The sequence below is a fragment of the Olea europaea genome, unplaced genomic scaffold, assembly GCF_002742605.1.
Source record: "Olea europaea var. sylvestris unplaced genomic scaffold, O_europaea_v1 scaffold529, whole genome shotgun sequence".
Lineage (NCBI taxonomy): Eukaryota > Viridiplantae > Streptophyta > Magnoliopsida > Lamiales > Oleaceae > Olea > Olea europaea.
This window is the reverse complement of record NW_019263611.1, coordinates 6,979-18,660: the sequence shown is the minus strand read 5'-3', so window position 1 is coordinate 18,660 and position 11,682 is coordinate 6,979. Positions and strand designations below refer to the sequence as shown.

Sequence of the window (11,682 nt, the reverse complement as noted above, 5' to 3'; positions counted from 1 at the left end):
TTGGATAGGAAGATTTGAACACTTTGGAATAGAGAAATTCCATTAGTAAAAGTTCAGTGGCAGAATCATGCGGTGAAAGAGTTCACTTGGGAACATGAGGCATTTATTAAAGCTAAATACCCACAACTTTTTTAAAACCAAGGTAAATTTCGAGGACGAAATTTTTTTAAGAATTTTATAGTAACTTAGCAACTTTACCATTTTCTATAACCTTGTGTTAATATTGCTGATAATTGGATATATATGAGTTTTACATAAAATTAAATTTTAATATTATTTGGGATAGCTATTAAATTATTATTGAATTATCTGATATGAAAGTATTTAGACACGTTTAGAGTTTTATCATACTTATAACTTGAAAATAAGAGTTTTAGCGAAATTAGAATTTAATGTTTGGATATATTGAATTATTATTGGATTATTTAATATAAAGGTGTATAGATAAATTTAGGATTTTAACATATTTATGCTAGAATCTTATCCTCGTGTAATTAGAATTTTATTTGACAAGATTGTTTATTAAGAGTTCAACTTATATTATAACGAAAAGTTCTATTAAAATTCTAAGTAGGTCATTATTATTATCACATCTATAAATACTCTCTTGTTGTACACTTTAATTCACACGAATTTAGAGGAAAAAAGAAAGAGAGAGTCAAAAAACGTGAGAGAGAGAAAGAAAAGAGAGAGAGAGAGAGAGAGAGAGACGGGAAAGAGTGAGAGAGAGAAACGAAAGAGAAAAAAGAAAGACAAAGAGAGAAAAGAAAAGAAAGGAAAAAGAAAAGAAAAGAAAATTTTTCAGGGCATTCGAGATCCATTTGCAAGAATTTTTAATCCTAAATATCTCAAATGCACAATAATTTAACGAATTAGGTATGAATTTCTCTAAATGTCAAGTGATTTTATGTATTCATTTTTTAATGTTTTAAGTTAAGTATTTTATATGTTATTATGTGATTCAAAGTAAAGAAAGATGTTGTGGGAAATACTATAAGGTATTATTATGTAGAAATCAGCCACAGGACTAAATACCCTAGATAGAGATTTAGAATGGATATGACCTAAGTGAGAATGAGATGATCAAGTTTCTATCCCATTAGAAAGTTATGTTTTATGTGCATATTTAGTTGCTTTTTATATTTAACTGTGAAAATACTGACATGAAACATATACTGAGTATATTTATATGCTCATTTCACATTCTAAATTATTTTGTTAGATGCTTGATGGATCGGAGTTGGAGGTTGAGACTGCTGACAGAGTTTGTGTTGCTGGATCAAGAGTTTAAAATTTTCTTTTAATACTTTAGTATTTAGTTAAAAAACATTTTTTATTCAAATTAGAATTTTTTTTTTTTGCAAAATTGATGTTGAATTTTTAAAAATAAGTGCTCAATTTATATTTCATTAGTGGTTTGAATTTATGACTTTTTATGAGACAATAAAATAGTTTAGTTTATTTCGCAATGTTTCTTCAAATTTTTTATATATTATAATGTGTCAATCAACTATTATAATGGTTAAGATGATTATTTAAGTAAGAATATATGTTATATAGGTTTCGGGGCGTCACATTTATTTTGGGGGCAAAGTGAACAACATCTGGATCCTATTGGAAGCTAAAAAGTATCAATCAACAAAATGATACAATTAAGCTCAGTTTGACTCTCATTAAATTTCATTTCATTTTTCTTTCTCTTATTTTTAATTATACAATCTTCCATAAAATAATATTATATATAAATCGAAAAAAAAAATCTTTTCAACAACCTTTTTTAAAAAAAAAAAAAAAAAAACTATTTCACCCATTTTTATTTTTAAAAAATGGGGCCAAACGGGGGTTAATCCTATTCACCTGCCTCCGGTCCGGTGTAATGTTAACAAATGCGGATAGAACTTTCCAGTTTTCTCATCTCTATAGAACACTCCACTTTCTGCAGCAAGTATGTCTTCCAAATCATTTTCTAATAAAATCCATTATTAATTCTAGAATCTCATTACCAATAAACCCACAAGACAAAATTGATTTTGATTTTTTTGATTTTTATTTTGCGATTTGATAAAAGCCGACACAAGAAACCAAAAAGAAAACCTAAAATGTGTAGAAACAATACAAATACATGCATGGATATAGACTTCTCTTTTTCTTTTTTGTATTTTCTCTCAAATTCTTTTGAAGGGTCGGCACTTGGGAGATTGAGTTCAATCCTGGATGTATGTATTCGTTTCAGGATTTACAGAGCTTTCTCTGCAGTCTTTGCCAATTCCATGGAAGTTAAGCTACTAAAAGTAGTATTATTGTGTTACCCAAAATCATATACCTATCTCTTCCATCTCCACTAATTTTCATCACCAACGGCCGACCTCTTTATTTATCTATTTTTTTAATTATATTATTCAATCATTTCCCTTTTCTTTTTTTTCTTTTTTGCCTTTTTTTAATATGGATGTGTGATTGGGGGGTGTGGAAGGCAGGGGAGAATTTTTTTCTGTTTTGTTTTCTATATATATATATATATATATATATATGGGTCTTCACTTCGTCAGACACCAAACGTTCACTTCTTCAGTTCTATAAATTGTTCTCCACATTTAACTTTCTTCTTGTTCTGTGACTCTTGAGAGCTCTTCTTTCTCGTTTCAAGCTTTTGTTAAAATTTTGTCAGCATATTCTCGCTTCTTTTCTAGCTTCTTCTTTGGTTACTGTGATTTTCATACACACTGTAATTCAATATAATTTTCCAGTTTAAATTCTCACATGTGTTCTAGTTTTCTTGTTATATTAACATCATAATCACTGTTTCTAACTACTATGGCACCCCCAAATGATCCTGTCAACTCAATTTTCCATGTTCTATCCAGCGAAAGATATAACCTCTTTGAACTTGTTGATGGCAAGCTTCGTGTAAGAAATGTGCCATTGCTCACTAAAATTCCAAGTACTATCACCTTCAAAAGTGTCTCTTCAATATGCCAATCCACTGATGCTCCTCTTCCACTGTTTCAGCGTGTCAAATCGCAATCTTTTAAAGGAAGATTCCTCAAATTCAGCAAGGAGAAATCTTCTGAAAGGCTAATGAACTCTCTTGGCAGATTTAGTGGAAGGGATTTTCTTAGCATTTTCAGGTTCAAAACATGGTGGTCTACTCAGTGCGTGGGCAATTCAGGTTTCGATTTAAGGATGGAAACGCAATGGATAATGTTTGATGTCCCTGAAATAAATTCTTATGTCGTTATTATACCAATAATCAAAGGCAAATTCAGGTCTGCCCTTCACCCTTGAACTGAAGGTCATGCCATGATTTGTGTCGAAAGTGGCTCTAAACAGTCAAAAACATCATTTTTCGATGCTATTACATATGTTCATGTCTCTGAAAATCCCTAAAAGTTGAATGAAAGAGGCATAGAGTGCTATTAGAGTCCATCTCGCTACATTCAAACTTTTGGAAGAAAAATCTATTCCACCTCTACTAAATAAATTTGGTTGGTGTACTTGGGATACATTTTACTTGACTGTAGAACCTACGGAATCTGGCATGGAGTGAATAAGTTCTCAGATGGCGGGCTTTCCACAAGATTTCTCATCATTGATGATGGTTCGCAAAGTATGAACCTCGATGGACAAAACCCAAATGAGGATGCGAAAAATCTTGTCCTTGGAGGGACTCAAATGATTGCCAGGCTTCACAGGTTTGATGAATGTGAAAAATTCAGGAAGTACAAGGGTGGATCCATGTTGGGGCCTGATAGTCCTCCATTCAATCCAAAGAAGCCAAAAATGTTGATTTCGAAGGCAATTGAGATTGAATTTGCTGAAAAAGCTCTCAATAAGGCAGCTCAATTTGGAATCACTGATTTGTCTCAATATGATGATCAAATTGAGAAATCGAAAAGGGAGTTGGATGAAATGTTTGGCAGAGAAGGAAAAAATTCCAGCAAAGGATGTGCAAATAGTTCTTGCAAATCCAAAAACTTTGGATTGAAAGCTTTCACAAGGGATTTGAGGACGAATTTCAAAGGATTGGATGATATATACATCTCGCATGTGTTATGTGGTGCTTGGGGAGGGGTGAGGTCTGGAACAACTCATCTTGCTTCCAAGATTGTGCCGTGCAAATTGTCCCATGGACTTGGTGGAACCATGGACGATCTTGCTGTGGTGAAAATTGTTGAGGGTTCCATTGGACTTGTTCATCCTGATCAAGCCGAAGATTTCTACGATTCGATATACTCTTACCTTTCTACCATTTGAATTACTGGAGTTAAAGTGGATGTGATTCATGTAAGTATTTATTTATTTATTTAGTATCTATAGTTAATATTATACTATTAATAAACTAATATACCTCTTCACTACAGACACTTGAATACGTGTTGGAGGATTATGGTGGCAGGGTTGAGCATGTGAAATCCTATTATAAAGGGCTATCAAAATCCCTTGCCAAGAACTTCAATGGAATTGGACTAATATCCAGCATGCATCAATGCAATGACTTCTTTTTACTTGGAACTCAGTAGATATCTATGGGAAGAGTTCGTATGTTTCTTTCCCCTCTTTTTTTGCTGGATTTTCCCATGTTGGTATACACCTCAATCTTTTCAAAATACGTGGAACTCAGCAAATATCTATGGGAAGAGTTGGAAAGTCTCTTCCCCCCTCCATCTTGCTGGATTTTCCCGTGGTGTACACTTTAATCTTTCCAAAATAAGAAAAAGTTTGCAGAATATGGTAATTAATATATTACCTTTGTCTTTTAACTTTTCTGAACATGGGATGACTTCTGGTTCCAAGATCCTAATGGTGATCCAATGGGAGTATATTGGTTATAAGGTGTCCATATGATCCACTGTGCCTATAACAGCATGTGGATGGGTCAGTTTATACAACCAGATTGAGACATTTTTCAATCGGACCATCTGTGTGCGAAATTCCATGCTGGATCCGGGGCTATCTGTTGGGGGCCGGTGTATGTGAGTGATTCTGTAGGCGGCCATGATTTTGACCTGTTAAAGAAACTTGTATTCCCTAATGGTACCATTGCCAAATGCATTCATTTTGCTCTCCCAACAAAAGATTGCCTCTTCAAGAACCCCCTCTTTGACAGCAAAACCATTCTCAAAATTTGGAACTTCAACAAGGTATCTTCATTAGATTAAAAAAAACTAATAAATTTTTATTTTTTTTTATCTTTTTTGTATAAGTGAATATTATTTTATTGTTACAAATTTCACAGTATGGAGGTGTGGCTGGTGCATTCAACTACCAAGGTGCTGGATGGGATCCTAAGGAGCAAAGGATAAAGGGCTACTCACATTGTTACAAACCAATTTCTAGTTCTATTCATGTGAGTGACATTGAATGGGATCAGAAGAAGGAAACAATTGAAATGGGAGAAGCAGAAGAGTATGCCGTCTATCGTAGTGAGGCAGAGAAACTAATTGTAACAACACGTGACTTTGAGGCTATTCCAATCTCCATTCAGCCATCTACATTTGAGATTCTCAGCTTCATCCCCATCAAGAAACTCGACCGGTCTTTGAAATTCACGCCAATTGGACTAATCAATATGTTCAATAGTGGGTGAACAATTCAAGGCTTGGTTTACAATGAGACTGGTGTGGAAATTGAACTGAATGGAGGAGGGAATTTCTCAGTGTCTCGCCTTAGAAATGCTATCTCAGTGGTTCTAAAGTTGGATTCAATTGGTCAGAAGATGGCAAATTGGGATTGTACTTTCCCTAGATTGAAGAGGCTAGTGGAATTTCTAATGTGACTTTTGTTTTCTCTATGGGGTCCTGTGCTCTGATGTAGCATGTGATGACTAAAAAAAATACAGAAAATGAAAGAAATACTCAGTGTTTTGCTTATTTTGGTTTCTTAGCCTAGTTTTGTAGCCTTAAAGTCAATTCCATTTATTGTTTTCTTATAAATAGTAGTATGATCTTTTGTCACCCTTAGAAAGAGGGATTTCGATTCGAGTACTATGTGCCCTCTTGCGAAGTTACTCGGACCACTTGCTATCTTATATTTCTGGAGGGTTTAGGTTTTGAATACTTCCAAAAAGTCTTCTATTATCTCCTAACAGTGTATTTTGTGGGGATTCAGAGCGAGTATGTGCTACATATTTGTATTTTTCCATTTTTCTTAATGAAGTTCCTTGTCTATGTTTTTATACAAGTCATTGTTAAAACTACGTGAATTCCTTTGGACCCACCCCTCTAGTTTCATTCCTTGCCTTGCCTTCACGGAAGAATGCTCATCTATTACGAGGCGAGCAAGGCTACTGTTTTGAGAGAATCGTAAAAAAATTTTCAGTTGGATTGCTTATTTAAAAAAAAAAAAAAAAACTAGTATTTCGTTATGAGTTTATACGTTTATAACATATTACAAATTTTGTATATATTAATTTTTATTTTTTTTTCACTAGATGAGTAGGCGTGATAGTGTATTTTCAAATATCTCAATCTTGAGCTACACAATTGAGGAATAGCGTTAATAAGCATGATCCCCAGTTGGGTTAGGTCAACTGGATTTGGATTGGGAACATATTGTGGAGATGAGTAAGTGTTGGACTCAGAATTCTTAGACAGATCGAACATTTGAAAATCAAACATACAATACAATAAGAATTAAATTAAAGTGACAAAAAATGAGAGATAGAAGCCATGACAGCCTCTCTTGTGTGTAGGAACCATGTAAAAAAAAAAAAAAAAAAAAAAAAAACGAAAGTAGACCCAACATCGTATTGTGAGTGTTTGGTCAGGGAGGCTTTCTCCCTGTCCGTAGTATCATTGGTACAATAATATACTAAAAATGCTGAAGCATGAAACAATTTATTTATTTGGAGTTACGAGAGTAGGTGTAAGTAGTTGGTAGTTTTAGTCAACTGGCATAAACTTGATGAAATTAATAAATAAAATGCATAAATCAAAGTTTTCTAAAGCAGCAGTGAAAACGCTTTCAACGGAATAGGTGTGGATGGATCATTTAGACAACAAACATTAATTTTTCATGGACTCTTGAGAAAATAAATAACTCAATGAGTCACCTAGAGTAATTGCTAGTTGGTTTGAATGCATAATATTCTCTCAAAAATTATGCAAATCATTCAACACAATCATTTACTATCCAAATAAATGAAGAGCATTAAATACAATAATAAATACACATAAAAATAAATACTTTTAACTTTAAAGAGTAAATATTAAAATTAATATTTGTTATCCCAACTTAAGTTTAGCTCATTGTAGATATATGACATAGAAAAAGGTTAGAGAAATACATTACCAGCAATACCTGCAAAATGTAGAACACGTTCTTGGTTGGATTCTTGAAATGTAGAATAGCTTGGTCTTGATTTTTCCCTAAAATCTCTTCACTTATTGGTTTTTCTCCTCCTCTCTTTCCTCTTTTTACCCAAACTCATTACATACTATTGAATGAATGGAGAATGAATGCAACGAGTTTCGGTCTATAAAAGTTGTAAAAATCATACCTAGGAGGATTCCATACCCGCAAATAACAGAAGAAGCCAAAAGATTTTCGCCGGACATGCGCGCTCATCCTTTAATTGCCTTCCAACCCTTCATTATTTACACAAAGAGAATCAACTTATACTTTGTACGTTTTGGTCACGACATTTTGACTTTTCTTTCAATCATACCCTTAAGATATTGCATTCAAGGTCCTTTAACTTTCAGCATCCCTGCATTTTGATCCCCAAGTTCATGTTTTGTGCACTTCTAATCATTTTCTCTTCTTTTGCATTGCTCTCCTTCAAGTTGTGGATTTTTATCTACAAAGACAATTACACAATTGTGAGTAGATTCGCTCATTTCATCAATATTAGGCTTACTTAAAACTTCCAATAGGTGTGTCAAAACCTACTTCACATGTTCTTGGTACACTTAATTCACTTAGAAGTTCAATACTTGCACGTGATGAAGATGTGAATAGATGAAGTCAAAACTAGCTATTGCACGAAATACAATAGATAAGAACGACAAAAGGATTGATGATCTTATTGTATGTCTTGAACAATTTGAAATGAATCACAGGGTCGAGATGCGAGAAACGGTGCAAATCATGTTTAGGGAACTAAATATTCCTAATTTTCAATTTCCTTCTAGTTTGGGATCACGAAATAATGATGTGAAACATGATATTTGGAATTTCGATATAATAATTTAATGTATTAAGGCTTTAGTGTGTTTAGACAATTTTTAGTTTTTAGTGCATTTGAAATTACTGATTATTAATTAATGCGTTGTATAAATTTTTAGTTATTTTTATTAAAAAATAATAAAATATTAAGATTCACCAACGGATTTTCCATGGTATTGAAGTTGTATTAGAAAATAATTTCAGCAATGAGTAGTTTGTTGGTAATACCCATATTTTTACTAATTATGATAATATTTTTACCAACGAAATTTTCCTTGCTAATGAAGACTTTCTACAAACGAAATATTTATCGTAAATTACAAGGTTTTTACCAATGGAATTTCTATTAGTAATGAAAAGACTATTACCAACAAAATTTCCGTTGGCAATTACAAGATTTTTACCAACAAAAATTCAGTTGGCAATGGAAGACATTTACCAACTAAATTTTCATTGGAAATGACAAGGTTTTCACCAATAGACATTCCGTTAGTAATGGAAAGACGTTCACAAACGGAATTCCAGTTGGTTAAAGTAATAAACTATCAACTACCCTTAAAATAGCTATGGATTTTCAGTCGGTATTTTTCTGTTGATGAAGATTATTAACGGCAGATATCGTGGCTTTAGGAATGAAAAATTCGTGCATGAAGCAATGGTTTTTTGTAGTGACACTCTTGAAGACAAAATAGATTTACTTGGTAGGAAAGAATCTTAATTATATGAAACAAAAGTATTTTATTAAAATTTTCTAACAGGATTATCTGAATGTTGCATCCGATAAACAACTAATAATTAATTATTAATAGAATTTATCCTGTCCAAGAACGATAACCTAATTTACCATTATATGGGTCGAGATTTTTAACAATTCAACATTAGTCAAATGGCTTATCAATGCTATCATCACTTTTTGTGAAATAACTTGTTATGTGATTGATTTCTAGTTCAGTGGCCTTTTCTATCAAGCATAATAAGAGCCTACAAATTATATTAATTCGATATATAATTAAATGTATTACAAATATATTAGAAGTATTTTATTACACTTATCTTGTATCAGAAAAACTTAGTAGTCTTCTTGAAACATAATGTATTTCAACATCGTAGAATCAATAGTATGTTAAAGTCTAATGAGAGCATATGTTTGACTGATGTTTATATATATTTTATACGCTCTCAAGTCACTTTTTCTCCCCTCATTTCATTGTTTATAATTAGTAAACTGAACAACCTCATAAAAGATCAAACAAATATACATAATTAATCTCGAAGTTCTTCAACTAAGACTTGTTAAATGGATACAGATGGAAGATAATCAATCACGTCAATTAGATAATAGGGTCGGCTAGATAGCTGAAATTGAGGCATCAATTTTAGTGGCTGTTTGACAATCGTTAATTTATTTTATGATTTGCAACAAGATTATTTTCAATTATACATTAACACAATAAAATATTTTACACGTACATCAAAAACTTTTTCCTACATCTAACCACGCATTCTTTTAAAAGTTAATCACTATTCAAAACTCTTTTTATTTTTTATTTTTTAATAATAATGGTTGTTAAACAGGCTCTTAATGTCAATTTTACCAACCAAGCTGTAGTTGGTATGAAAAAATGTCCACCATTAGAGGACCATCTAATTCTAACCATTAATTTAACAGACTGATTGATGCTTCGAGTTATCTTTTAAATTATTTTCATCTAATCAAACAATAAGTAATTAACACCTGTAAATTAACATTATTGGAGACAATTAAGTTTGGATTGACTGGACTAAATCAAATTGCCTATATTGACCCACCCATTCCAAGTTTCAACCTTCCAAGAAACAGCACACCATTATCATAACACAATCAAATCTCATCTCATCTCATCTAATCAAATCTAATTAAAAACGACAAGAAATGCTGTTATCTGCTGCCTTTTACACGTTTTACACTCATATTTTTCATGCAAAAAAGAGTCTCGCCGACCAAACTTTCCTGGGAATGAATGTTTAAAGGTAGCCAGACCAACCTTAATATTGTAACTAACTAACTGTCATTAACTTGTAAGAATTTACAGGTGTTGATTCTTTAACATGTTTGAAGCTATGACCATACATGCATGTAGCATTTGCCATCGTCATATCATCTGGTGACATTAATTGTTCTTTTTTCTTTCAAATCTTTTTCACTTATTTTGCTATTATTCTTTGATCCATTTAAGACTCAATTGAACATGAATTTCAAATTCAATGTTCTTAGAACAATTATCATCTTTTGGAGGAGCATATTAAGGGATTATCCCACGGCATAACCAACATATACGGTCGGTTTGGGAATATCTTAAGACGGAACATCAATTCTTAATATATCATGGTGGTGGTGGGGTGCATGGTGGTGCGGTGAATGTTGTGGTGTCGGTGCATTTGGGTTCTTCAAAACATAGTCCAGTTGATGATATGGTGGTTTATGAGACCAAAAGAATTGATCTGACACTCTAGAAATGGTTCCGAAACAAATTTCATTGGTGGTGTAGCCGACGACAAGGGTGGTACAGATATCTACATTGGATCGGCTTTTTCCAATCTTATGAAAAAAAATTTGTTAATGGTGAGGATCCATCTTTATAGCAAAGGCATTAAATAGAAGACATAAATATAAAAATATAATTACGGTTAGACCAGTCTCGATTCCATTTGTATAAGTAGACTTCTTATTGGCCCCAAATAAGCCCATATTATACCAATGAATTCTGGTCCAGACCAAATACCCAATGTGCATAGGTAGATCATAGTGGAAATTACACTGCACCCTGCTTTAAAAATTCAGAATTCTAAAATCTGGTTGGATATTTCATTATTCAAAAATCAGATGTTTTATTAATTAATTAATTAATATATATATCCACCCAAACCCTAAAATTCCCCCCCAAAAAATCATAACCCATATCATTTGGTGACATTAATTGTTCTTTTTTCTTTCAAATCTTTTTCACTTATTTTGCTATTATTCTTTGATCCATTTAAGACTCAATTGAACATGAATTTCAAATTTAATGTTCTTAAAACAATTATCATCTTTTGGAGGAGCATATTAAGGGATTATCCCACGGCATAACCAACATATACGGTCGGTTTGGGAATATCTTAAGACGGAACATCAATTCTTAATATATCATGGTGGTGGTGGGGTGCATGGTGGTGCGGTGAATGTTGTGGTGTCGGTGCATATGGGTTCTTCAAAACATAGTCCAGTTGATGATATGGTGGTTTATGAGACCAAAAGAATTGATCCTGACACTCTAGAAATGGTTCCGAAACAAATTTCATTGGTGGCGTAGCCGACGACAAGGGTGGTACAGATATCTACATTGGATCGGCTTTTTCCAATCTTATGAAAAAAAATTTGTTAATGGTGAGGATCCATCTTTATAGCAAAGGCATTAAATAGAAGAGATAAATATAAAAATATAATTACGATTAGGCCAGTCTCGATTCCATTTGTATAAGTAGACTTCTTATTGG

General features: G+C 32.7%; 1 pseudogene; it reads left to right on the top strand.

The window, feature by feature from the left end:
- The first annotated feature begins 2,590 nt into the window (after positions 1-2,590).
- LOC111388800 lies at positions 2,591-5,945 on the top strand (annotated as a pseudogene).
- Positions 5,946-11,682: the final 5,737 nt, after the last annotated feature.